General features: G+C 42.4%; 1 protein-coding gene across 4 annotated transcripts in view; it reads right to left on the reverse strand.

Annotated features, from left to right (window-relative positions):
* The window catches only part of AFAP1L2 (actin filament associated protein 1 like 2), a 107,819-nt gene that overhangs the window by 72,948 nt on the left and 8,352 nt on the right, over positions 1 to 26,519 (reverse strand). Inside the window, exon 1 of one of the 4 annotated variants that reach the window (XM_044439361.1) lies at positions 8,645 to 8,683. The exons of the other annotated variants lie outside the window; for them this stretch is intronic. The gene's annotated coding sequence lies outside the window, so the exon portion shown is untranslated. Of the gene's footprint in view, positions 1 to 8,644; positions 8,684 to 26,519 lie in introns of those variants that run through there. 4 annotated transcript variants of the gene reach the window in all.

Below are 26,519 nucleotides of genomic sequence, written 5' to 3' on the forward strand. Positions count from 1 at the left end.
TTGGAGAGCATCTGCAGAAGAGGCAAGTGTGCTGTGAGGAAACTTTGGAAGTTATAGAATAACATTCATTCTCACAGCACACAATCATTTTCCTCTTATCTTCAGTCATGCATTTTGACCAACTTTGCTGAGTTAAGGAAGTCAAAGGCAGGCAGTTGAGGCTGCTGGTTACATTTATTTTTCCAGAGACACAAGTTCCACCTCTGCCTACGTAGCCAGAGTAGATCGTCTCCTCAGTGCCACATCACAGGGAAGTGCAGCTAACTGAAGTGTAGGTACAGGTAGGGTGACTGAGTCTGTATTTCATTTTCACCATTATCACCACTTACTTCTGCCAGGCTTATCACTAGGTTAGGAGTCATATAAAAAGGAGAGGCAATCTTGCAAACTCAGGACTGTTGCCACTGGATTTGCTTTAAAAATTGCATCCACCCATTTCCCAGTGCTCAGAGCCACTCAAACTGAAAGAGGAGAGACATTGCAAGTTCTTTCTGGGTTAAGAACAGTTGTGACCTGCTGTTACTGTACATTTTGACCATCAGATTAAAAATTGGCAAATGTTTGCAAACAGCTGAGTTGGAGTTAGTTTTTATGGAGTGGAAAGAAAATAATAATGAAAAAGTTTCCCTTCCAGATTTCTCAGCTGCTCTTTCTCAGAATAGCATGCTCATTTCCAACAGATCCACATAGCCCCCTGAGCAAAAAGAAGAAGAAAAGAAATATCCTTCAGGGCTGCTTCGTATATTAGGATCATATATTGACTTTAAAAGCTGAGAGATGAGTAAACACTTTAACCTCACATGCAGCTCCTTCACCCTTCACCTTCTCTTGCCTGAGACCAAGCAATCCAGGGAGTCCATTGATTACAGTTTTCTATTTTGTCCAAACCAGGAAACTGTGGTTAACAGCTTCAAAACAAGCCAGGATAGCTTGTTAAAACAAGCTGTTCAACCAATTTCAAAACACAGTTAATCGTAGTTTCCCAGTTCACATATACAACATGGAAAGTACTGGAAAACTTCTTGGTTTCTTTGTTCCTGCTGCAAAGGGAGGAGTGAAGCGGCTGCACGCAGGGTCAAGAGGCTTGCACACACATCCGTTCATTAAACCAAGATATGATTATCATATAGAAATATCCTCAGTGCAGGAAAGAATCATTTTCTGGGTTTTGCATTACAAGTGGAATTCCAGTGGATGTAGCACCTGCCTAGTCCATGAATTTTCAGGACAAACAATGGGAAAACTTCTTTATAGGAAAATTATGATAGATGCATAAGTAATCAAAGCAGATAATGATGTTGACATTCGGAGCAATTGGCTGGCTAATGGAAGTTAGGGTCAGAACATATGTTGCCGGAGGATGCTACCAAAATGGCATCCTTATAATAAATGTCCACTGAAAGTACACAGTGAAATGTTTAGACTTCATTTTTGTCCTAATGTACATCTGCAAACTTGTGCTAATTGCCTTCCTTACATTAACTTTTTTATATACTCCTGTATTAAGAAGGGTAAGAGAATGTTCTCCTCATATCTACTAACTTGAAACAAATTGTTTTCCAGCTTCTTTTATCTTCTGGGATAATCAAAATGTCAGAGAAATGGAACTGATATCCAGGTATAATTACTCTAACAGAGAGCTACAGGGAAGCTAACTAAGGACTCCAGGATTAAGGGCCCTGAATATGTTGGAGTCCATGTATATATAACAAGCAAGACAAAGTCTCTGCAGACACCATCTTTAGCTAAAAGTAGATATTGGTACTGCCTGACATTCAAAGAAAAGAGGTGCAACACAGATAAGAAGCTAAGAGAGTTCAAGCATTTGGCATATTTTCTGAGGCAAAGATAGGAAATTTGCATACCTCAACACAATAGACAAATCAGATCCTAGAGAGCTGGACTGTAGCAAAGAATATGAAGAGAAAGTAAATTAACTTGTCATGCATCTTATTTATCCCTTCAGTTATTTGTGCCATCTGTCTTCAGCATTTAACTCCACTAACCCACTCACACATTCCACTTTACAATATGACTGTTCCTTCCAATTACATTAAAAGACTGGTATTTATTCATGTCTGGAATCAATAGCATCCTTTCTTACTTGCAAACGGACAGGCACCAATTTCATATATGGAAGGCTTCTCAGAAGGACCATTGTTTTCTTCTTTGAGGAACTCTTTACAAAACTTCTACAGAACAGATAGCTGGCCTTCTTTGTTTAAAGTGCCAGTAGATCTGCATACAGCAGCCCAGTTGTTTTCAGACTGTTCAAGAGCAAGGATTTCTCTCCAGCATCATTATCCATTCATTCATTTCTTCATTCTAATTTATGTCAAATGTAGCTGTCACTTCTAAACTTGATTGACAACATGCATCTACAGTTAGATGCTTAGGATCGGCAGGACCTGTGTTGTTTACCTCAGGCATATGCTCTTTAAAGAAGCAGAATTCATCCTAAATAATTTATTCAATGCATACACTTGATCGTAGCTCAGATTTTCAAGAACTGATGTCTTAAGCAAATTATTTATTTTTTATGTTTGTTGCTTTATTGACATTTGTATCATACTGTTTGTAAACTGCTGCATTCTAAGCGTGTCATTATTCACATTTCTTAGAGAGTGATCTATGGCCGCTAGACAACATCTGCAGGGCCACAGGATTTTTTGGATTACCACATCCAAGTTCAGAAACAGGACTCTAACCTCAGATATGAAGGAAGTCATTCTCTCCTGGTATAAAAAGGAAGGGAGTCAAAGGAAGTATTCTAGAGGACAGAGAATGGTGGAGACCAAGGTATCCTGGGGTGTTCCAGCCTCCTTCCCCCTGCAAAGTACCTCCCCGCCCACACCAAAAACTATCAATCTAGCTATCTTACAGGGTGGGAGGAGTGCTGAAGTACAATCAAAGGTGCAATCTATTGGACTGTGCCTTTAGTCACCTTTGCCTTTTTTTTTTCAGCGAAGCATACAACAAAATTATTAAAATGTGCCATATGTAAAATAGTTAAAACGAGTTTCTGTTAACAGACCACAATATAACAACTAACACATCAGTACAAAATTCAAAGCCTCTCATATCCTTTCAAGTGCCTGATGGTAGAGGAAAATCGACTTACTGCTGAAATGGTGACAGTGCCGGCACCAGGCAGGCTCACTGGGGAAAACAATCCACAACTAGGGTGGGGACCTGAGAAAGCCCTGATCTATTGATCCTAATATTTGGGTGGATTTATACTGGGATAGGTGCTTGAAACAGACTCAGAAATGCATAGTCAATCAGTGAGAGATTTCCAGTTACATACTCAGACATTCGGGTTCCTGTTATCAGTCTAACTGCCACAGTTTGCACTTGTGGCAGTTTCTGAACTGACTTCAGAGACAGCCCTATGTAGAATGTGTTGCAGGAACTTAACCTGGAGGTTACTATTAAAGCTCATATTAGCAAGAGTATTCCTCACTGGCTGATTCTTGAGCTAGTTATTTGTATATAGCAGTTGCACTTGCCATTCCTATCTGTTAGAGTTGCATCTATCAAATAAAACTTTGTCAGTATAATACTTTATTTGAATAAAATAAATATTGTCAGATGACAATTAGCAACTAGTACTCCATCACTTATGCTATACTGAATATTTCTTCCCTAACAGTTCAAGACACCCTGGTCCAGGTCATGCAAGCAGAAGATATGTGTCCAGACATTACTATGTTAGGCTGCAGATGGTTCATCTGATTGAATTCTCCTCCATACAAACAACAAAAACAACTCCATTCACATGAAGGTTACTGGCCAGGAATCAGGACTGCAAAATAGCCTTCCTCCCATGTAACCTGTTAGTTTGCTAGGGATAGGAACATGTGTTTTTTTAGCTGTCCCGCTCTTGTGGTGTGAAGGGATACAACCCACATACAGATTTTCCTTCTTATTTTTGTACTATAGATGTAGGCTTACATCACAGCAACTTAAGACTCCTGAGCTTCCCACCAAACTGAGATGATCTGTCTCTTCACTCAACACCCAGACAAAAAGTAACACCTTTTCCTTTGAAACAGCAGCCTTCATCCATTTCCCCTCTTTACGCACGAGCGTCAGAACATCTGGTGTCGCAATGTACACAGCTTTGCCCTTACATGGGCTGTGGCAGAAGAATTATCCGCACCTCACACCGAAGTGTTCTTAAAGTGAAAAAAAAATCCTTTTTTTTTTTTTTGGCTTTCTCAGTAAAGCCAGCCCTGCACAATTTTTTTTTTCTTTTTTTGAGATTCCGCTTTGTATTGATTTGTTACATTTTGAGATTCTGTTGTTTCAAAAACTGCATTTTATTCTGGTTCAGCATCATTTCTGGAAAAAAAGTCAGTATATACATCTACTAAATAAACAAGGCAGAAACTAACAGCATATCTATCTGGAACATAAGGAAAGCCCTGCCAGACAGGAGCAAAGTCCTCTCTAGTCCAGCATTCGGTTCTCACAGTGGCCAACTAGATGCTTACAGAAATTCCTTACAGAAGACATGAGCACAGTAACACACTCCTACCTATGTTCCCCAGCATCTGCCGCAGAGGGACATAATGTCTCCAATACCGGAGTTAATCTTTAGCTATGACTAGCAGTCAGTGAGAGCTTTATATCCACAATTGTGCCCAATCCACTTTTAAAGCTGTTCAGCTAGGAGGCCACACCTGGTCTTCGAAGAAAGCTGGCCCCATATGGGATGCACAACTCCTCATTTGTGTCAAGTTATACACCAAACAGGGCCAGCCACAACAATCGGCCAAGCAAGGCAGATTCAGGGGAGTGGGGAGGAATGGCAGTGCGCTGCAGACGAAGCCACACGTGTGCTATGGATACGACCTGGGCCCGGGGCAGTGGTGGATGCTGTCTCATGGTGAGTGTTGCAAAATTCAACAGCCAGTCTGCTGGCCTCCTGTGCATGCACATGTGTGAAAGACTGCCAAAAACGGCAAAAGTCCCGGGCCAGGCCTGTCCCCAAACCAGTGGACCCACTCCGTTCTGAATCGCTTGACTTTAACACAGGCCATCACCACCCCCAATTCTCTTCCTTCCTTCCTGTGATTTCTGCAAACCCAAATGGAAGTAGTGCAGCCACTGTGTCCTTGGTCAAGTCCCATTAATTTCACTGTGGGTTGTGCAGAAGGCACACCATTTTCTGTCTCTTGTTGCAGGGTTGCATTGTTTAAGATACTGCACCATAGCGATCCTGCAGTACACATACTTTACTGAACACCATTTCTCATCTCCCTGCTTATATTATAAGGCTCCAATATGAAAACATGCAAACCACAGGACTGCCGGACTGCCTGGTGCAATCAGCATGGGTCTAATTAGCTAACTCCATACTACTGAAGATAACTATGTTTTTCAACAAAGCGTTTTGTTGCCGAATTCTCTCACTAGGGTGCTGGCTGTACATTGGCCCTGGAGCATATGCGGTTGTTTTGATCTGAAAATGGGATTTTTCAATCCTGCTAAGAAAGGAGATTATTTTAATCTTTTGCACTGCACAAATACATGTCTTATACCGTCAATTGCCAAGACCCTAAAAAGGGGGGATTTTTCAAAGGGAACAAATTGCATTTAGGAGCCGCAAACAGTCACTGCACAATGAAGGCTGCCAGCTGTCACCTGAATGCTTGAAAGCCTCATACTAGATGTGAAAGACTAATGAGATACTAAAATACTGCCAAGTAATATCCTAAGGAAAAAAGGTAGGAGCCACGTGTGACTTAGGGCATTTGCAACTGAACTGTGGAAGTGTGAAAATAAACTTTAGAGAAGAATCTAGTTCAGACAATGAAGCTACAAATCTATGACCTAAATCTAATGTACAGTTAGCAAAAGAAGTTGCTGTGCCCACAGAGCTCAGCTGCATTTTCTCATCTTGCAAGCGGCTGCTCAAGCACTAGGGGACCACTAAACATAAGCCATTGTGGAAGGAGAACTTTAGTTAGATGCTCCCTCTGTGCACAGGCAGAATTTAGTTTTCCCTTGCGCAACTTCATCCAGAGTGAAATGATACTGTTAGAAATGACCCACCACTTTCTATTTTCTCTTACTCCAAACAAATGATTGCAAATTAAATGTAAATCTACATCCCAGCTTTTGATATTCCATTAGAAGTTGGTCCTTGTGCATCTGCCTCTTATGTGCAAGATCCTAATCAGGTTTCATTTCTGCCTAACAGTGTAACCAATGACCACTAGACAAAGCCTAGATGGCCATAGGATATGTTTTTATCCTATCTCTGATCCAATAAATGTGTTCTGTGGTTGGTGCTAGGCTGTCAAATGTGGAGTACATTTCTCCGCCCTCTCCCACAGCATGCAAAGCCCCGTACTGGCTGTGGCTCTGAGCAACCTCAGAAATGGGCTGGGGGCGGGGGAGTGGGGGGAACAGGCTCAGCCACCATAATCAGTATCCTGGTGGTGCCTCAGATTTCTCTGCGCTGAGGCTGAACCATCAGATGGCCAAAATTGGCCAGGGGGTTCCGTATGGTGGGCACAGTGCAGAAGTGACCTTCGCCTCCATGCTCCAGTGGCCATGCATAGGATGTTCATAATCCTCAGAGCTTGGAGGGTTATGGGCAGCCTTACTGGATTCCATCTTAAATGAATTAAATGTGTACTTTATTTCTGAGATCCTACGCTCTGTGCATTGGGTTAAACCTTTAATAAAAGCTTGTCCTTTAGTGGTCTTTGTGACATCCCATGGCAATGATTTGCAAAGGGAACTGTGCTGACTTCCTGAATTCCTCTACTTCACATTTTCCACTGATGTGCTTTGTGTTAAGTATGGCATCAATGAAGTAAGGATGCTGAAAGCACAAGCCCTACATATTTAACAACACAAGCAGGTGGACCAAGTACATATGACATGTTCCATTACTTACCAGTGGACCAGCTGGGTTAGATAATCAGTAGGTGCTCTGCCCTCCTCATAATACACAGAGCCTGTGCTACCTGGCCTCTGAAGTCCAGTGTAACTGAAAAGAGGACACACCACAACAGCTGCTCCACAGTTACTTGGTCACAGTGGGCTAAGCTGGTAAGCTCTGATCCAACACAAACATTTTACAGCAGTGCCATTATGCCATTATGAAGACATCACAGAGTGCCTGTCTACCTGGGGACTTCCCAGTTGTGCATCATGACTTTTGTGGTCCCAAAAATAGTCCTAAGTGGGCAGAAACAGTTGGCAAAATTTGTAGGAGTGGGATGCTATGGTGGAGGCCTGAAAGTGACTCTCTTTCCATACCTGTGCATACCTCGCTTTGAACTGAAATTGGTTCACGGTACTCTAAGCACAAATGGGGCGATTACTGGGTAGAATTAATAAGCACTAGTGCTATGCAGAAATCTTCCCCCATTCTTTTTTGACCTCTCTCAGTCCATGTGGAAGAAAAGAGGTTGCTTTGGAAAAGAAATGTGAAGGAGAAGAACGCTGTAGAGAATCCTCAGCAGTGGGTTGGGATTCTTGTGCTTACCTTATTTATGAGGTTACTGAGCAGTGTGTGTAAGTGTGCTGTCTTTTGTGGTACAATCATCATTCTGCAGCCTGTGACACTTCCTTTAAAGCTGACCACACTTCCTTTAAAACCCAGAGGAGGACATCCTGTGGTGACTCCTTCCCTGGGCTTTTTCAGATTGGGAGGCGATAGACAGGCACACAGTCTTGCAATTTTGTTTGAACTGATACATGTAACTCTCAAGTGTTACCTTTTCCAGGTTAAAAATAGGAGCATACATGTTTTTGGTGATACCTATGGGATATATATAGATCTCAAAGCAGCAGAAACAAAAGGTATGAGATTTTGGGTTTGAAGAATCTCTGAAGCATGTATTCCATTAATATGGCTCAGGTCAGATTAGGTCATGTCTAGCACTGACATGAGAGATATGACTTCAAAGTTTAATGTTTTTTATTCTTCAATGGTGTGTGTGTGTGTCTGTGGCCACTTTGCAGAACGTTTTTATTTAAACGTCATTTTAATTGTTAACAATATTTGCTTATTTATCTGGCCGGGGCGACTTCTTTTATATTTTTTATTTATTTTATATTGTTAATTTCAATTTTATATTGTTATTTTTGTATTTTATTGTATTTTATTGTGTTGTAAGCCACCCCGAGGCTTCGGCAAGGGGCAGCATAGAAATGTTTTAATAAATAAAATAATAAATAAACATCATCCAAATTTGTTTTTCAGCACTCCCTTTCCCCTTCCCCTCCACCAACAAAGAACCAGAACAAAGCAAGGCATGAGACATCAAGGAGCAGGCAAAATGAGGCCAAGCTGCCAGTACAGGAACTGTTGCCACTTGCACCGGCAACACAAAATAAACCACAACCTCTGAGGAAGAACCAAGGAAGCTGTGCTACGAGTCAGGGCTATAAATGATGAAACAACCTGGGAAACCACCAGGAGAATTTTTTCTCCCCCAGGAGAAAGTCAGTACGATTGTGCCTTGTCTGCTTCTGCTACAAATAAGGCAGAGAATTGGGGAGGCCTTTCACACATCCCTTGTAAGCAGGGCCACCTCCAAAAGACAGCTAAACCAGAGACACCTCACCAGGAAAACATTCAGCCTACACAGCATTGTGCATAAGTGTGCTATGAATTTACCTGTTCCACAAGCCTTGTGGTCACATATCTGAATGAAAGTGCACTGACTAACACAAGCATGAGTCACTGGAATCCACAGGGCTTTGACCCAGGCTTGGAATCTCCCAGGAGGCTAGCAATTAAGCAGCTTGGGGGTAGTCTTTTGTTATTAAGTCCTGTTGAATGAAAAGAAGAAAGTAGGATATATTATTCATAATAGCAGCCACGGCTGCATCCTACATCCTGCCTAATAAAGATCCCCTCTGAGTATTAGCTACATCCTGCCTAATCAAAATCTCTTCTGTGATTTCAAATAGATGTGGCTTTGTTCATTTTCTTTCCAGAGCAAGCTCTGAGTAGCATGTTTAAGGCCTATCTATAGTCACAGAGTCTTTTCTGCCATTGAATGTCAGTGAACCAATGGCAGGAGTGATTCCTTTCATGTTTTACAGACAGAATAGGCATGGAAAGAAGTCAGTAAGAAGGCACGGTCTTCTGGAAGAAGAAAACCAGTGGCACTGTGCAAGCAATGCATGCTAAAGCATTTTACTAATAGATAATACTACTTCCTTCAATAATCCTTTGAAGGAAGGCACCAGACACAGTACTGCATGAGTAATTCCCAGTACATCGGCTGTAGGGCTTAGCAGACTGTGGGACCTACTTTCAGCAGAACTAAGTTCCACTCAGGCACTGCTAAAGGAAGTGAGTACGGGCGAGCTTCGGTCCTCATGTTAGTAATCCTCGCTCTCATTTTTTGGAGAGAGAATGTTGTTATGCCACCTGCCTTTGCAACTATAGAGCTGCCTCAGCCGTGCATAAAAGCCCAGCATTGATGCAAAACCATCCTAATGTATGCTGGACAGCCTCCAACTGGAAATTAAAGACAGCCAAAATCCTAATCTGAGAACCAACTCCAACATCATAATCATTCTCTCACAACACAGTCCATTAATAATTCTCTTTCTTCCTCAGATGCTGATAAAAGTTCAAAGCACGGTACTGAAGTGAAACATTCTAAGTCATTTTAATGCTTAAAAATTGTACCTGAAGTGGCATGTTAAATGCAGCAAACACAACATGCCTTGCCGCTTTAGATAAGGCAGACAGAAGAGAGACTGGCCTCACCACCCGATTTGTCTCTGCCAAGGTGACACCACAGCACAGCAAGGACACCAAGAAAGGTTCATGGCCTGGATGGCAGAGATGGGCATAACCACCTTCAGGCAGCTGCCGTGTTATGAGAAGCGAGAGCAATACAGATGTTTCCCCCAGCATGGCTTTCTGCGAACTTGACATGAGAGCAACATCTGCATGGTGAAACCTTCCTCGACCCAGCCTTCCCTGAGCTAACTATTTTCCCCTGCTCTTAAAAAAAAAAAAAAAAGATTTTAAAAATGTTGGTAATCTGCTGAAGGATTCATAGAATGGCAAATACAGTCTGACATTAAAAAAAAAAAATCTCTGGACAGGCCTTTGGACAACTATACAGATTTTGCCATTAAATTTCATTCTCATGCTAGTCTGAGTTTTTGTTGGAAACTCTTCTTTGCAACATATGTTCTTGTTTCTCTCAATAAACATAACCGCCTTGTTGGCCAGAACAGAGGAGAACCGCCAGCAAGGCATACATTTGTCCTGATGTCCATCCAGCAATATCAAGAGCATGATCTGCGGTATCACTTTGGTCCAGAAACCTGATAGCATCCTTCCTCAACCTGGTGCCCTCCAGAGTTTCCCCCCCTCAGGCCCATCCAACATGACAAGGGCTGAGCAACAGTGGGGTTCAAAGCATCTGGAGGGTACCAGACTAGGAGAGACTGTCTTATAATTATATTAATTCTGAGGCTGTCAATTCTGTTCATGGGGTTATTCATGAATCTAATAAGAAATATAATTGTAGTGAGAAATACATTTTTGTTATGATTAAGCCTGTAGACTGTTGCACAAGTTCTATACAAGAGAATTTGTTCTAATATTAAAACATTATTCTCCTAGAAACATCAGGTTAGATCCAGACAAAATTATAATCTTATACACACTACCCTGGGCTTAACCCTAACTGAACTGAACTGAAATGCGACTTACTTCTGAGTTGATATGCATTGGATTGTACTATTAGTTTCATTAAAATCAGTGGAAAGCAGGTCAAACTAATTTAAGCTTGAAGTAAACCAGAGTTTTTAGTGGAAACTAGAAAAACAAGGTATGTGCAGTGTGTCATGTAGACCATCCTACTCATGAAGAGCCATCTAACTGATTTAATATCAAGTTTATTATGTATGATACATTTTCCCACATACGTTTTGCAATATGACTTTCTTTCTCTAACCTTTAAAAAAAGAAAACATCCCATTTTGAAATATTAACATGGCAAGATCATCAAGTATAAGGATGCTTCACTGGAGACCAGGGCCAAGACCATTCCCACTCTTGTATTCCCAATCACAATGTACAGGCATGATAGCTGGACAGTGAAGAAAGCTGACAAGAAGAAAACCGATGCATTCAAAAACGATGCTGGAAGATTGCTTCGCAAATACTCTAGACCAGCAGAAGAACAAACAAGTGGGCCATGGAGCGAATCAACCATAACTTTCCCTAGAAGCAAAAATGATAAAAACGGTGCTACAGGCATAGAAGTTGGATCTACTACCAACTTCCTCAGCAGTGGTAGTTCCAAGCTCAGCAGTGAAACACAAAGTATCAAGTATTTTACAGAGGACTGGAATTATTACCACTGCTTATGTGAGACATCTGCTTCCCCTAAGCCAGTGCCAATCCTTCCAATATATTTACAGTGCCAACCTGTGAGTGTTTACTCCATTGTTTTCAATGAGAGCCACACCCAGGTAAGTGCATTCAGGTTTGCAGCTGTAGATAAACAACAATTAGCATAGTTCACACCTGCTGTCAGGCTGCCACTCACTGCCACAGCACTGTATTTACTGAACAAGGACAAAAACTGATTTGGGAGAAAGGTTAGAAAGTTTGGGGTTATTTAGCTTAGAAAAAGGGTAAGATGGGTATGATACAGGAGTGTAAAATTCTTCATAGTCTATGGAGAAATATAACTTTTGTAATTAGAATATGCAGTCATCCAGTGAAGCTAAATGGTGGGAAATTGGGACAGATAAAAAGAAGTACTTCTTCACACAGTATATACTCAGTCATGTTGGCCCATGAGGGCTGGAGCCCCAAAACTTTCCCTTGTAGCCCGAATCTCTGAGAGGCCGTCTGCTCCACCATCTTGGTGTCCATGGGCCCCTGTTGACGGTGGTGTCTGTTACATCTGATCTCCCGGGATCAGTTGGCTTTTTGCCCATGTGTGCTTTACCTCCTCTTTGAATCTTTCTGCCTGAGTCAAATGCCCACTTCTTCCATCCATCCACTCTTTTTCCAAATAGGAGTCCCTTAAGAAACACGTTCTATTAAAAATGCACAGACAGAGACTAAAGAGCACGTATAAATTAGCACAAGCAAAACTGCCTTTTTATTTATTTACTTTTCAATTTATATCCTGCCTTTTTCCTACAAAGGGCTCAAGGCAGCTTACATGTCCTCCGCCATCTTATCCCCACAACAACAACCCTGTGAGGCAGGTTGGGCTGAGAGTGTGTGACTGGCCCAAAGTCACCCAGTTGGCTCCATGGCTGAATGGGGACTAGAACCCTGATCGTCTGAGTCCCAGCCCCATGCTCTTAACCACTACTACGCCACACTGGCTTTTCTGCAGGGGAAACCTGTGGGTCTGAGCCCCAGTACTGCTTCTGGCTGCCAATATGGCTAACTTTAAAGACCATTTCATAGTCTCTCTGACATTGAGGTTATCAGTGGCTACTGGCAAGGGTTATATGCTACCTCTGGCATTAGAGGCAACAAGATGCAGGACTAAATAGGTGTTTGGTCTGATCCTGCAAGTGCACCTTATATTCTGTCAGGAAGTGACCTTTGCCTGCCATTTTAAACCCACTTCCTAGAGTCTTGGTCCCACTGTACTAAGTGGAATTTAATTCCAAGAAAAACATGTCTGAACCAGTACAATGCACATTGCCAATACATTAACTATCTAGCCATATGAACACAAATCACACCCTCGCCCATTGTTCATTCTTTCACATGCACCTGATGCCTTGCTTGTTTGTTTGTTCATTTCTAAAGTGAGAAGCCAACTCTTGAAGATCAGGCATGGCACCAATCCGATGGATCCTTACAGTTCAGAGGTGGAGCACGCCTTTTGAAGGGGAGGGCTGAATGACAGGCAAGTCAGGGTAACTTTCACTACAGCCTTGTCATTTCCTACTCCGCTTTCTACATGAGAATCCAGGAGAATCCAAGGAAAGGAGTGGTCCCATTTTTAGTTCTGAGGCAATTGCATTTGGATGGCAGTACATGGTCCAGCTTTGTGTTAGGAACACAGAGCCAGTACATGTTGAAATTTAACCAGATCTTCTGATGTTTTTTGGCCAGATGTATTCTGGCAGAAGTGTGAAATGAGATGGGGCTAAAAGAAGGGACTAAAATAATTGAGGTGCCAACAGACAAGATATTTGCTCTACCCTGTTTTATGGCAGCTGTCCACTCCCAGTCTCTATATTTTTCTCTGTTATGCCAGACTTTCAGCTACTCCAATATATGTCCCAAATTAAAAATGCTTGACTTCCCTCTGCCAAAGCACAGCCATGACATAAATTATGCAGATTCATTAAGAAAATGCAAATGTGTTTAGTTCACATACACAAACAGCTTCTTGGCAAGGAAATGACATTCTTCCAGCCCAGGTTGTGCAAACCATGGTTACATATTTGTCAACAGATACAGTAAGCATATGGAATATCGGTACAGTGAAAAGGTCATTGTCTGGGTTACACAGAAGAAAAATGAGAACTTTGGCTTCATTTCTGAACTAGTTGAGAATTAGCTGGAGTGGAAGTTAGCAGTCCTAATTCACATTCAGCATACATAAACACACACAGATTATTTATCAGATGAGGACGAGGATAATAATGGGAGTTGGTACTTTACATTTATAGCATTTGCTTTAGAATCCTATTTTAGTGGCTTCCTAGTGAGCACCCTAGTTTTCCTTTTTTGAAAAGCAAGGTTTCCAGTGTAGGTAGAGTTTTCTAGTTAGAACTGGAGAGAGATGTGTTTTGAGCCACTTGGTGGCCCTGGGCAACTCACAGATTATCAGCTTAATCTAACTCACAGGTTATAAGGTTCTAAATTCATTGTAAAATATGCAGAGTCTAAAAAAATGTATAGCAACCTGTTGGCTCACAATCTGTTAATCAAGCATCAGGGTGAATGGATTAAGAAGAACAGAATTCTGTGGAGGATCCGGTAATCTGTGTAGTCTGCTGCCCAGGTGTTAATAGCTGATGAGCAATTTTAAGACCCCTTAAAATTCTTGGACAAGATAGTCCTTCAGACAGAGGACTAACCTCTGGAAGCCCTTCAAATGGAGGCTTTCCTCTATAAAAGAGGACACTACTCTAAGGAGCTCTCATAAGGCAGCCTATGCTGTACATTAAAACAAACAAACAAACCCCAGAAGACAAGCCCCTGTGCAATTACTAAAAATGAGTACTTTCAGGTATCTAACAGTGAGATTTCTCCACCTTTCTTCTAAGGCCTTTCAAAAATGGCTGGGACCTATTTTTGAAAGGGAGGGGAGAGAAGAGAAAACTCAGCACTTAAAACTGAAGAAAGCATATCTGCATATCAGAAAAATACGGTTGGTCTGGAAACACTTCCTCTTGTAAAAACAATGCTCTGAATACACACAGTTTCATAATCCAGCTTGGTCGGAAATGAGGAAAGCAGGGCAGTACAACATACAAAGAGTAAAACAGGCTTCAATTGTGATGCACACAATGCAGTTTGACCTATCACACAAAACCCTCAGTTCTAGTGCATCTTAAAATTCTCCCCAGGCAAGGATTTCTCAAAATCCATTTGCTGCTCAAATTCCATTTGATTAAGAGAAGCAGGTACCTTGTGATTCACAACAGAGGTGCAATTATGCTGGATATGTGGGTCCAGCAGCCCAGCCCAGCCCAGCCCAGCCCTCCATAAAACACCCAGAATGGCAAATGATGGGGGCAGATCTATTCTAAAAATTAAGACGCATTAGAAAGGAAAGCAGGAACCACCAAGGTGCCCATCAATGGGGCAGGGACAAAGGTCTCCTGAACACAATCCTCTCCACACTGCTGACATGTTTTGCATTGTATTCCAATTTAATTTAATTTAATTTAATTTAAACATTTCTATGCAGTCCTATGCAAGGACCCTCAGGACGGCTTACAAAGGATGACAGCTAACTTAGAACATTCAGAGGTTATGCAATCAGTGTCCTCTTTTGCAAGTGGCCACCTTAGCTGACATGGGCAGAAACAAGAATGGACACATTTTATGGTAGGGGATAGTTGGTCAAACATTCAGAATCCTGTGCTATGATAAACTGGACTCTTCTACTTGTGTATGCCATATACCTTTACATGTATATCGACTTATTCTGTGTAACGTATACTAATCTTGCTAGTTACAGACAAGGGTCTAGAGCTAGGTAAACTGAACCCTCTGGAAACTCTGCAAAATCTCCACTTTGGCTGGAGGAGATTCAGGTGACACGTCGCAATCTTTGCAGCCATCAGAAGCTACAAATGTAGTTTGCAGGTTTGTTTGCTGTTTGTTTTTACAGGATTTTAAAGTCAAATTTTGTACATAATACTGACTCTATACCTGAATGGTTTGATTATGGAATTTGAAAAAAAGGCTTCAAATTCTTGAGCTGTCCCAGACATGAGTGCAGAATATGCCTTATCATTATTTATTGTTTTTTCTAGGAAGTATTTGATGTGGATTTAAAATATGTCTTGACAACCACCGTGCTGTGTTGATAAAAGGAAACCCAACTGGTGGTTGCTTTACCCTGTCAGACACCTGCTAAAAGTGGTTGTGTGAATCCAGTCACAGACCTCCTGTTACTGCTGGAAGCTCTACAGGGCATAACTTTTGTACTGGATTCCTGTGAGTAGGACTGCCGCTATTCGTTGCTTCTTCAAGGCGATACCTAGCTAGAGTCTTGGTCTTGACAAATAGTGTTAACAGCACAGGATATTCAACTGACACGTTTCCATGGAAGTTAAGCAAGATGATCTTTTCTGAAGCTTTCTGAGTGGGGTCAGACTAGACCCACTCAACACCACAGGAAAGATGATAATTTTCAGGTGTAGCAGACAGCAAAATTTTGGGGCTTAGTAAGCAGTGGGGGGAACTCTGGAAATCTGAAGTGGAGCAGTAGAGTATCCGTTGCTATGCTTAAACAATGCCTCCAACCTATTTTCAATAAACCTATTTATAAATGAACTCAGATGTCACAAAATGTCATAAGCCTTCAATGTCATCTTTTCAAAGGAAGCTAACCTGAGTGCTACACCCACATGTTCTCACTACTCAGAATAAAGCGCCTGTAAGAGTGTATTCTGCTGGAAGCAAAGAACAGTGTTTTACACCTAAGGTAGACTAGTGGCCACGAAAACAGGGGAAATGTACAATTTGCAGTCTGGTTGGTTGCTTGATTATTTTTCTGTAGATTGTTAATTAAAAATTGCATTTGAAAAATTAAACATAACACTAATTTATAAATGGTTAAAAATTATGTCAGATTAGGGGGAGAAACATTTAGCCAGGATGAGCTTGCCAACAGACAGTGTAAATATGCAAAAGGTCCCCAGAGACCAGAAATATCTGAAGTTCTTTCCAGTTCACTCAGGATGCCAGAACTTCTAATTTTGAAACTTGATGGAGGATGGTTGAAACTCTCGAAAGCTTTCTTTTAGAGTACACTACACACTTGGATTCAATAGTATTTCATTAGGAGGATAGAAAGAAAGCATGGAAAGGTGTGTCCCCTCCCCACCGCACCGCCTTTAATCCCTCTGGCTTTGCCCTTTCCCCTCACTCCAGCACTTTCCGGCTCCTGCAGTGAGCATGCACGGGACATTGTGAGGCTACCAACTGAGAGGAGGAGGGACCACCAAGCAGGCAAGGCAGCCTTGTGTGTGAGACACATCTGCACCACCCTCTCCAAGTCTTGGAGAGCAGCAAGTCCTCCGAGCATGGCCAAAGATCATGCTGGCTGGGAATGATGGGATTACAGCTGAATACCTCTAGGTTGGGGAGGCCAAGTGAAGCCCATCATTCATGGGGAAACAGCCATGGCAAGCGTCATACGCTGTGCTAACTGACATGGCTCAGCCCACCTTCAGTTCCTTACTTCAAACATCACCACACGGAGATACCATGTGACAGCTCCCACCCCTGGAGGAATCCCAAGAGGCAGGATGGGATGGATCAGGGTGTCCCGCAGGACTGATTACGTCTGTGGGCTAGAGGTTCTGCCTTTCTGTGCTAGACTGTAGGGAACCGTTAGGATGTGGCAAACTAGTCACTGATCAGAGAAAAAGGCTAAGGATATTCTCCATCAATATATGCCACCTTTCTTCTCTTGTAAGGAACCCAAGGTTTTTACAAGGCTCTCCCCTCAGAACAACAGCCTGTAAGGGAGGCTAGGCTAAGTGACTGCTCCAAATCCACCTAGTGAGCTTCATGACCAAATGGGATTAGAGCCCAGATATCATGAACAAGGTTCCTCCTTCAACTGAACACCAGCCTCAGTCCATTTATCTTACAAACATTCTTTATTACTTAGAGTATAAGTCACCCAGAATGACTCTGAGCATGCAGTTTGTTGACTCCAATCTAGTGATTATTTCCAAGAACTCTCCTTATGAGCACGCTTGTGCTCCAACCCTTGAGGAGGGGCTCAAGAGGGGCTCTCTGAAAGCCTCCTTTCCATAAGCTACTAACCTAATCAGACCTCTCGCCTCTGCTGGTGACTAGCCACAGGGTTCAGCTTTGAAGGATGGGGCTGGTCTGCATCTGGGAATTCCTCATTCTCAGCAGTCCCTCCCACTAGCTATATGTTCATGCCATTCCCAGGGTCTGTTTGGCACAACACAGAGTTCCGCCCTTGAGCTAATCTCCCAAATCTCCTCCAGCTCCTCCCGCAGTTGTATCTCAGGACCTGGAGCAAACCCAGGCTCCTCAACTTCACTGAAATATTCCTCAGCAGTTGTGACATGGTTGGCATCCCATGAGAACACTCGCTTGCTCTCAACATCGGATCTCTTGAGTCTCAGTCCAGCTCTTTAACCACTAAGACACACTAGCTCTTTTTGAGCAAGATGCACAAAAGAATCTAGGGCTTTTATTATTGTGGGGAGAGAGAGAGAGAGAGAGAGAGAGAGAGAGAGAGAGAGAGAGAGAGTCAGTTAGAAGGCTGTTGGGAATTGACTATTACATGCATGTTAGATGTACTTGGAAAAAATGTGTTACAAAAATTGTTTAGAGCCCAACAAGAAATGCAAGAATTCTCTTGCTTTGGGTGAATGAGAGCCAAACAGACCATTCATGCTGAACATTGAATTAAATTAGTAAGCTGCTGGAAGACCAATGACAACTCTCTGAAACCCTCTTTCCAAGTTACAAAGGATGCTTGCAGGACCACTGATGCAGTGAAGTCTTTCCTCAATCAGCTAGCAACCCTGCTGCTCTGTTCTGACTCTCTTAGGATCTTGCTGCAATGTTAAAGAAAATAGTTTCAGAATGATGTCAAAGTCTATTGTAAGCTGTTCCACCACCAGCCCTTCTTCATTTCTATCCAGCAGACTGGCAAGGTGAATGTGTACCAGGCTCTCTGCTAACAGAAAAGGCAAGTTTGCCTGGAGTCATGGTGCAGCTACCACATCGTCCAGCTCTCTTCGGGCTTAGGTCTGGTTCTCAATTGCATTTGGCCTGACTGGCAGTCAAGCATGAAATATAAAGCAATCTATCAACTTTTTCTTGTACAGCTGCCCTGCAGTAAATGTTAAGGCACACAGGAAAGCAGTGCATTAGCTTCACTAGTGACAGCTGTCAAGTTCCTTCTTTTCCTGTTTGAATACAATTCCAAAGACACACACTTGAGCAGTAATGTAATGGAGCCAGGGCTTGTGGGGATGCAGCGCTCCCGTAGTTTAGTTGCACTCTTCAAAGTGATCTTTCTAGCAGCAATCTATTATTTCCTGCGGGAATATGAAGTATTTTGCGATGACTTGGTGTCCAGTGGGCAGGTGAGACCTATTCACTTCACAATGCTGGTTGAGAGGAAAATTGCTAGAACTGATTCTTTGATATGAGATGCTTCTTAAACGCAAGGTTATTAAGCCTGTCATGATGAAGACCCGCACTTCAGAATGTACCATTGCACTTGTTGCGGACCACCCAGAGAGCTTCAGCTATTGGGTAGGACAGAAATAAATAAAGCGCTCCGTGTGTCCACTATACCTCCTACATCTACTCATATATATGTTCCATCATCTGGGACAAGCCGAGATTTAAACTGAGGGCTTCAACATTACATTAGTGACCTATTAGCAGTACTTTCAGTCCTGGAAAGAAAGATGCTTTCTTTTTAGTAGACCCAGGCCTACTTCCGAGACAGAAGCGTTAGGACAAAATGTTTGGAAGGTGCCACAGGCTCAGGATGACTGAACATGTCCTCTAAGTTCACCCGATGCACCCTCCAATTTATTCTTAATGTATCTGTTGCAAGGCTGAGTCAGACCCTGCGGCTGATGAGCTGTAGCCCCAGTTGTTGCCTCTTAATTACCTTGTTCTCTCCACTCAAAGAGCAGTCTTATCCAAGTCTACTCATTGCCTGGGTCCAGACAATACAATAACCCACACCCAAGAGTTGAGCATACATGGAATGCATATTGTCACTGAAGGATATGTTGTTGTTGAAAGATGGGTTATTGTGTTAGCCAATGTCAAACCAGGCAACAAACTCACATGACTGGGTTTGCACAGCACAATAAGCCATGCTGGTTTATAAACTACAGTGGTGAATTGTGTTGCTTGAACTGAGCACTCTTCCCACAGGCTGGTTTATAAGCCACCCTGGGATGGCTTACAAATCACCCCAGCTAGCCGTGGTTTTCAGCAGCATGGCTTATTGTGTTGTCTGAACCCAAAAAGTAATAGAAGCCATGGTGAAGTAAAAGGAACACAGAGCTCCAGCCAGGTGGCTAGCAGTCAGCCCATTTCCCAATATCCAAAGTGACAAAGGAGCACTTGCAGACTGCTTAAAAGGGTTTTCCCCTCCCTGTTAGCAATGGGCAGCACTTCAAAATTTGAGGAAAGCCCCATCAAGTATAAAAGTGTGTCCCTTTAAGTCACAAGACTAGTGCCTGCCTTCAAGTTTGGTTGCTTTTCAAGGTGCCACCTACTTGGGATAAGCTGCAGGTTCAAGGGGACAGTTGGGGCTTCCTAGGACGACCCCCAAAAACCCGGGGATCCTGCTTGGAAGGAGGGAGACTTGAGCCAGCATCCCCCAAGCAATGTTTTTTACTGGTTGTCAGGGTATTTTAGGAGGTAGGGATTCTTTTATTCACATTGGGAAAATGAGGACATCTCAGGCCACATAAGCACCCCCCAAAAACCCCAAAGATTTTGTTGCAAAGCTGCTTCCCATACACACCTCTTTAAAAGAAAGTTATCAGTGGGCTACAAAATTGTAATTTGGCATGTGCTGTGTCTATGAAAGAAGTTGCAACTTTGTGGCCCACTGCCAACTTTTTTATTTCTTTTCTTTTTCCTCCCTTCCCTTCCCTTCCCTTCCCTTCCCTTCCCTTCCCTCCCTCTCTCCCTCTTTCTTTCTTTCTTTCTTTCTTTCTTTCTTTCTTTCTTTCTTTCTTTCTTTCCTTTTGGAAGATGTGAGGAGGGCTGGAAAGCACTTGTGGGGGCTTGATAACAGAAATACTTTTTAAAAAGTCAGGTTAAAAAGGGCATCTTGATGCTGCCACAGTGCTCCCTGGGACGGGTCAGGGGAGGGAAGAAGAGCGACACAAACCTAGTTGCCTGCCAGGCACAGTGGCATTTTAACATGGCTAAAGATCCCATAGAAGTTAATGTCATGTGCAAATTCAGCCACAACTCACAACCAACAACAGACCATGGGTTCTCTTCATGGGTTGTTCATGGTTAACAAATCATAGCTTGTTAACACAGATGGGTTCAGACAACACAATAACCCACATTTCAATAGCAAACCATGGTTCCATGGCAATTCAGAGTCAGCCCTCGAGTATCATGCCAGTGTCAACCCAGTCACCGAATTCAGTGGGGCTTCCTTCCAGTCACCTGCAAGTGGGTATCCTACAGCCTTAGAACAAATTCTTATCCATGCTTAGGCAGAAAAAAATATCTTCTAACTCGCACAATGTTGTCTGGGACTGCTGTGAGTTGTCCATTTTTCCCCTCTGTAAACATGCATAAGATTGTACCCTTCATGTTTTCTTCCTGGCTTTCAGTGTGCCTTAAGGAAGGGGCGATGCAAGAAACCTGTCCCTCAAACTCTTTGAATCTTAGCTTAGTCCAGTTTCAACTCCTTTCTGATTCAGCATTCAAAATCTTCTTGTTCAAAGTGCTTATTCCCAATCTGAGTTATTCCTGGACACCTGAACCTCTATGTACATTACAATGCATGCAGAAACAAGAAATCACTGGGCTTCATTTTCATATTTTAAAAATGATCCATGCGCACACTCCATTTGGAAATCTGTGCTACCTCCCACAGTCTCATTAGAGAGGACATGCAAGCTGCTTTCCAGTATTACAGGAGAAAACCCAAACTAGGATGCTTAACTCATTTACACTTTGCATCTTAGTGCTTGCTGGAACTTACAAAATGACCGCTTAATTCAATTTGCATTGAAACGCTTGCGTGAAAGGGATTTCAAGAACAAGATCTGCTGTCAAGTCCATAAGTACAAGTTTAGTACTGCCTCTGATTAAATATAGAGCCTGCAAGTCTAATATAGTTCAAGTGGCTTACAGAGATCATTTGCAAGATGCACTGAGCTCTCTTCCACGCGAAGCACATGTAAATACAAATGGCAAAAGCTCTCTGAGAAACATCAATTATTAAAATTTGACCTAAATAAAATGATCGTATTAAGCATACGTTGTCTGATACACTTGCTTCATGGGAATCATCGTCTGATTCCGTAAGACAGAGAAATTTGCCTCAAGGCAGAGTCGTCTGTAACTGGATATTGCCACACACCAAACCATCATCAGATGTGCTTTCCATGGAATTCTGCCCACAAAGGCAATAGGTCAGTGGAGGAAAAATGCTATTTCAGTAGACACTGACCCTTTCTGTTTGGAACATTAGAGCAAACACTCAATTTTCCCATGCGTTCCCCAAGTGCATCAAAATATGTCTACCAATTAGCCCTTGTAAAGTACTGTAAAGACTTAGTCCTGGATCATCAGCCAGACTCTCCCAAGCCAGCACTGATAGCCTGTGCTCAACTATTCTCTTAGCAACAGCTGCCTTAAAAGAAAGGCTGGACAAGTTTAGTCATTTGGATACCCAAGGACTTGGCAAGCCTGCCCTTTAAAAGCCTGAAGAAGCTCAAACTGGGTTGCTTTAGGTTTTGTATCCAACAGTGTGAAACTGCTCCTAAGGCAGGTTTGGACCAGCAATGCTGCTTGTTGTTGATTATGTAAAGAAGAACTATGGTACATGGAGCAGAGATGGCAATGCTCATACTGTCGCACAATGTTTACAAATACTGGCCACTTTCATGTGCCTCCAAATGCCTTCATCTAGAACTGCCTTCTCCAAGCTGGAGAATACGTTGGATTATAATTCCCATCATCCTCCATCAGACTATTGTGCTGGGTCTCTCACTGCACAGAGGAAGGGGTCTAGGCTTCAGGACCGCCCTTTCTCCATGCCCCACTCAGCATGGGATAAGGGAGCACCATTCCCTGCACAGAGCTAGAGAAAGGCATCTGTGCATCTAACCCAGCATTGTTTATACTAACTGGCAGCAGCTTCCAAGGGTGTTAGCCCAGGGAAGACCTCTTCCAATCACTACATGCCTAGCAACATTCACCCCAAAATATCTTTCTCGTGCTATTTCTCAGCTTTCTTCAGTTGAACATATCTCAGCTTTTTCTTATGATGTGCCTTTGCCACTGTACACACTGCGGTGCGGGGTGAACTTATGGCATTGCTCCAGGGGAAGTAAGAGTGGCTTTAGCGACTTGGTGGCCTGCACTGCAGTGGTGATGCAAGAGGAAGTGCCACGTCAGGCGCTGCCAAAACAGCCGCAGCTCTGCGCAGCCTGCCGGTGCCTTGCCCTCCTCCCCTCCCCTCCGAGATGCCCACTGACCTGGGGAATGAAAGCAGCCCTGTTTCCCCCACCCCTCCTCCAAGTAATAACTACATTTACTCAGAAATACATCAAATTGTCTTAAATGGTTTCACCTACGGGTCTACTCAAATCACTATCTTCAATGGTGCTTACTCAAAAGTACCGTATTTTTTGCTCTATAAGACGCACTTTTCCCCTCCTCAAAAGTAAGGGGAAATGTCTGTGCGTCTTATAGAGCGAATATGTGTGTGCAGTAAGTCTGTCAGACATGCAGCCCATGGGGAAGTGATGGGGAATGTGCCTGTGATTATGTGCCCATTTGATTCAGAATATTTTTTTTTCTTGTTTTCCTCCTCTAAAAACTAGGTGCGTCTTCTGGTCAGGCGCGTCTTATAGAGCGAAAAATATGGTACATCTTGTTGACTTCAGGGCACTTCGTGAGAGAGTCAGCATGAGAGAGGAGCTGCATTTGCTTTTGGGAATTGCTTTTGGGTGGAGGAGAATGGATGTACTGAGCTATTCTTTTGATCCATTCGCTCCTCCTTCCCTTCTCTCCCTTCATTTTCCCTCTTTTTAAAAACATCTTCTCTTCTTCAGCTTGTGGAGAACTCACCTTCCAATGCTGAAAATGAACATCCAGTGATGAGTTCTGTTTGTGTTTGGTTTTATGGACATGATCAGCTAGCTTCTGCTTCTGTTGCTTAGCAGTTCCCACTCCCCATCTTAAGGGCAAGCTCACATGAGACCAAGATGCTGCCTTGCCACCTTTGGATTGAGCCTTCCTGCAGCTTCAGTCAAATAATGAAGCAGGAAACGGATACTGGCAGCCTGATTTTCTTCTTGCCTCAAATCAGATGCTTTAATTTCTGATCTTTTTGCCTTGCTTTCTCTCGGTTTCTGCTGAGTAGATCCAGTTATGCTGTCCATGTCTCAGTTCACCCCAGACCTGACAATATTTTGTGGGAAAAGGAGATTTCTTCATGGATATAAATTATTTGTTCAGAAAATTATTCTTTGAATGTTGTTTAGGTTCCTTAGCCTGATAGCTTTGTTTTACCAACATATATTGTTTGTATACATAACATACATATGAGAGATGATCTTTCAGCGTTCCAAACTAGGCCAGAGAGAGAGAGAGAGAGGCAGGTCTAAGAGCTATTTGGGATATTTGAAATGAATCTTGCTTCCTCCATAGGGAGAGCAAGTCTTTGTTTTGTTTTTCTCTCCAGAACACTTTCAAAAGTCTGGGTGTCTTAGAACTCCTCTCCTCCTCTTTCAACCTACACATTTCCAGAGAAGTAAAACTTGCACAATCCCAACAGCAGATGCCTCAGTGAACCCTTTCACAAAACTTTTACAGCACAATGGAGAGTGAGTTGGTTTCAGCAGAGGAAGCCATGGGTTCAAATTCCTGCCTTTTAAAATTATTTACTTGTTCATTTATTTTTACTTGTTTAGCCAGGTTCCATGCCCAAAATTCAAATTCTGCAACCTAGGAATGGCAGAATGTAATTACTTAGGCTAGAAAAGCCCTAGGCATCCACAATTCTGAGATATTAACCTTATTAGGTGGCATTGGGCAATTAAACAATTAAATTAAGGAAGAAATTGGATGCTTCCAGTTGAAGGGCCCCAAGCACTAGCAATCAGAACGTATTATGCACCAGCTCTGTATTTTCCTCCTTCGCAGACTTTTTGAGATGAGAAGAAGAAAGTGGTGGGGAAAAAAATAGAATAGTTATGAATGAAAGACAAGGTCTAGACATCCTCCCCCAGGGAGGTTTCACATTTGAGAGAGACAAATTACAGGGTAGCACTCACCTGGAAGTATCTGTATGCTTAGAACTGTACTGCTAACCATTGGTTAACATGTGGGTGCACACAGTAAAAAGTGTAACATGTACATACACAGGCTGGGGAAGGAACAAATTTTTAGACATGAGAATCAAAATTTTAGGTGCCTAGGATATCACTGATCTTGATAATACATTCCTATGTTTCTAAGGCTTGTAAAAGTTTTCTAAAATTAGTTACATTAGGCATGAAGCCTAGTCATTCCATCCCCTCTGGTCAAACCCTGAAATACTAAGAAGAATGTTGAGTTTTATAGGCATAGAATCTACAAATAAATTATACAGTGTTTGTATTGGGGGAAATCAAATTTTGTCATTTTAAAGATAATTTCTTCTTGTACATGTCATGTTAGCTGTAGTTGTTAACACCTCCATGCGGAAATCCAGTTCTGAGTCTAGGATTGGATTCAAACCATGCCCATAAATTGACAAGAGAAACACATACATTCCTGTACTTCCAGCCCATACATCATTGTCTTTAATAGTAATTGCCCTGCCCCAATTTACAAAAAGATATAATTCTGCTCTCTACTTTGGAACTACAGTGATGGAAAACTGTAAGCACTATTTTAGTGTGTCTCTTTGCACATTAACTTATAGCACTATCCAGTAAATGCTTGTCTGGAAGTAAATCCTGCCATTTGCACGTGGGCTTGCTCTCAGGAAGTGTTTATAGGATGGCACTGATAATATATTCCAAGTCTGTGGATTTTCCATGACAGAAGCCAGTGAAAACCCCACAGTAATAAGGTCATTTACACACTGTCTCCCTCCCTGCAGGAATTCACTCTGCACAATCAATAAAACTCATAGAGAAGATCAGGGAAAATATCAAAGAGAAGGGGAAATGTGGAAGCATTACCATCATCCAGCCTAGCTATTAAAAAGTAAAGAAACAGACCCTTCCAAGAGTGAGGTCTGATCTACAAGGGGCAGCCAAGTGCTTAAAATTGGATGGTTACCATTTGCTTGATCCAATCTCCTCCCATCCCCTATAAGTCAAGCACAATGTTTACAGCAAGCAGGAGAAAGTAGAAAGAAGAATCAGATTATACAACAATAACAAAGACAAAACAAGTTCAAAATGGCAAAGCACTAATTGTATCCATTTCCTCAAAAAGAAGTTTGTGAGCCAGCAAGGAAAACTCTGTTTGGACCAGCTACTATTACTGAACATTTTGCTAGCATTACCGAGTGCAAAGGGCAGAACAAAGTACAGGCCCTACCCAGAAGGCTTCCAATCTTTGTGTGATACCGGGAAAAGAGACACATGTGCTACTAATTAATAACAGAAATTATAGCTAGCCATACCTCACTATCCTGTGAGGTACAGCCACATTTTTAGGGCAGTTCTAGATTAAGAAGAAAAAGAGGAACAGGTCGTTTGGCCAAGATAGTCAGGAAAAGTTTTGCTGCTGGAGAATTTGTGAAGAAACCAGGTTGATGAGCAACATTTCCCTAACACAGATCTGTGGTTTTTAACGTTCAGAAGCAGTGGAAGAAAGACCCATTCCAGTGTCTGTCTGGCAATTAGGTGGGTCATGCTTGCCATGTATAGGCTCTTCATAAGAGGAGTGGTCAAGAGATTCCAGCTATAATGGCATGCAGTAATTTGCTGGATCTTCTCTTCAAATATCTATAGTTTAACACAGACCAGAGGGGCTTTGTGGGGCAGCCACTAAGGCATACAATTGTAGGAATAAGGAACAAGTATGGGACTATGAGCCTTATGGCCAGATGGTAAAGATAAGGATGGACTTCCAG

The sequence above is a fragment of the Varanus komodoensis genome, unplaced genomic scaffold (assembly GCF_004798865.1).
Source record: "Varanus komodoensis strain SLA01 unplaced genomic scaffold, ASM479886v1 scaffold1, whole genome shotgun sequence".
In the NCBI taxonomy this organism is placed as follows: Eukaryota; Metazoa; Chordata; class Lepidosauria; order Squamata; family Varanidae; genus Varanus; species Varanus komodoensis.